The 3,065-nt window shown below is 30.7% G+C and overlaps 1 pseudogene; it reads left to right on the top strand.

Moving 5' to 3' along the window:
- Window positions 1-2,041: 2,041 nt before the first annotated feature.
- The window catches only part of LOC119571962, a 6,715-nt pseudogene continuing 5,691 nt past the window's right edge, over window positions 2,042-3,065 (top strand).

Genomic DNA, 3,065 nt, shown 5'->3' with positions numbered 1-3,065 from the left:
TTTATATATAATTTTTTTTTTTTTTTTTTTTTTTTTTTTTGTTTTTTTGTGACATAACCGATGCAGTGACTGACGAACTACTTGACGCCATCATGTAATTGACTAAAGGGCTTTATACTTGGGTGACTGACCAGTGATTTCCCTTTCCCCCGGGAGTAGATGGTTAGGTTATCATTGTTGGTGGTTCTCAACCTACCATTATTACACAACAGACTCACCCACTGCCGTGTGCTGTGTGGTGCAAACGGGTTTGCGATCTCGTCTAACTATCTTGCTGACCTGCGTTCAAAAACCCTCGGGGGGCCTGTGGATGGCCATTCTTTGCACAGACGGGATAATTTAGAGGCAAAATGAAACAGACAATATGTCACACCAAGATATTCATTGTAACAAATGGAATCAAACTAAATTATTTTAAATTATTTTAAATATTTAGATTAGGTTAGAATCCGCGCACGTACTCATGCCCGCAAGCGGCGATTTGGTCTTCTTTTCGCAGGGTTTTTGCATAATCTTAGGAAATCAGACCTAGATGCGATAGTAGGTCAGTCTGTCGTATAGATTGAGGGCCCCATGTTATGTCATATAAAAATTTTTTTACATATATATAAGTATGCACGCATTTAAGCATCTGGGGTACATGTGTGCGTGTCTTTCCCGAGAGTACTACATAACTTTTGTTCACGATGCATTTGGTTTCCATGGTTAGCCTGTTTGTCGCGCCGAAGGTTCGCGAGGGCATTTTTGGCGTCAGACTTCGAGGGAGGCACAAGCAGCGGGATTGACCCCGTCCGTTACTCTGGGTGGGGCTTGTCTTTTGGATTCAGATATGTACACACAACCCTACGTACTTTGTATATGTGTGTGTGTGTGTGTGTGTGTGGTGTGTGTGTTTTGTTTGGTGTATATATATATATTATATATATATATTATATATATAATATATATAAATATATATATATATATATATATATACATATATATATACATATATATATACATATTATTATTATATATTTTATATAATATATATATATAAAATATATATATATATATATAAAATATACTATTATATATACATATATATATACTATATATAATTATATATAAAATATATTATATTATATATTATATATATATATTATATATATATATATATATTTAAAATGTGTTGTGTGTGTGTTTTGTGTGTGTGTGTTTGTGTGTTGTGTGTGTTTTGTGTGTGTGTGTTGTGTGTGGTTGTGTGTTGTGTGTGTGTGTGTTGTTGTGTACATATATAATAATGATAAATAATGAATATATGCATTATATATACTAATTTACTTACTATATATATGCTATATTTATTCATTTATGTATTTACTTATGTATTTATTTATTCATGTGTATGTTGTGTGTATGTATATATTATATATATATATATATATATATATAATATATATTATATATATATATTTTATAAAATTATATATATATATGTATATTTTATTTATTTATTTATTTATTTTATTTTAGTTTATGCGTATTAATATTAATATATTATATATATATATATATATATATATTATATATATATATATTATATATATATATCTGTGTGTGGGGTGTCGTGTGTTGTGTGTGTTTATGTGTGCGTGTATATTTTATATATATATATTATATAAAATTATATATATTTTTTTTTCTTATATTATATATTATTTATATTATATTATAGTATATATATATTAAAATATATATTATATTTGTGTGTGTGTGTTTTGTGTGTTTTGTGTGTGGTGTGTGTGTGTGTGTGTTGTGTGTGTGTGTGTGTGTGTGTGGGTTGTGTTTTGTGTGTTGTGTGTATGTATGTATGTATGTATGCATGTGTGTATGTATGTATGTATGTATGTTATGTATGTGTGCATCTATGTATTATGTCGTATGTTTACGTGTTTTATATGTACATGTACATGTATGTGTGTGTGTGTGTGTTTTATCAATATTTTTGTGTGTGTGCTTATGTAACCAGCAAACTGACTTCGTCTTTTCACGAGAAGAAATGCACCCACGTCTGCTTTTGGCAAGTGCTAGCGTATGCGCGTGGGCGTGGGGCGTACCTGGCCCTCGAGGCGACTGGCCAGGTGTACATGGTGAGCCGGGAGATGGACTGTGTGCCGTCGTATGAGAACAGTCTTCTACAGCGACGAGGTCGAAGATCTTCTGCTCGGCATTGTGTCTCTCGTTCCAATGCTTGGCCTTCGCGTTCTCAGGTGAGTGCTTTTTGTTATTTATATTATATATATATATATATATATATATATATATATATATATGTATATATATATATTTATATAATATATATGTATATATTATATATGTATATATTATATATATATTCTGTGTGTGTGTGTGTGTGTGTGTGTGTGTGGTGTGTGTTGTGTGTGTGGTGTGTGTGTGGTGTGTGTGTGTGCATGTGTGTTGGTGTGTGTGTGTGGCTTCTTATTACCTTACAAATAAAAATTTAACCCATAACTTTTGATGTCATAAAACATTTGCTAAGTATGCTGGTGAATTATTGTCTAGTGCTTATATCTAGATTTATTTCTAAAAAAAGAAAAAAAAAGAAAAAAAGTTTTTAATTCACAACACCTTAATATCAACAATAGTGTTGATTACTTTATCTTAACCTGACAACTGATCAACTACGAAATTTATCCACTCTTGCCTTTAGAGTTATGGATCCCTTAAAATTTTCAAAGTTTAATATTCTGCACGTGCTCGCTAGTCAGGCTTAGTTTATTTAACTGCATTATATATTTTTCAGTCTGATTATATCCTTTTATCAAAATTACCTACTTAGCTATTGCCCCCGTTTTAAAAATGGTTTTATTCGGAAACCTAGGACAAGAACCGGCTTCAAAACAACACAACAAATGCAGTATGTCGAGTAAAAGAGTACATATCCTCAAAATTCACACAGATTTAGATAGAAAGCAAAATACAATATAGGATACACCAAGGATTTTATATATACCTCAATAGTATAATCTATATATTTTATTTTTAAAAGTTAGTGAAACAAG

This window comes from Penaeus monodon, unplaced genomic scaffold (assembly GCF_015228065.2).
Source record: "Penaeus monodon isolate SGIC_2016 unplaced genomic scaffold, NSTDA_Pmon_1 PmonScaffold_8843, whole genome shotgun sequence".
NCBI classification, from domain to species: Eukaryota; Metazoa; Arthropoda; class Malacostraca; order Decapoda; family Penaeidae; genus Penaeus; species Penaeus monodon.
This window is presented reverse-complemented; position numbering and strand designations above follow the sequence as displayed.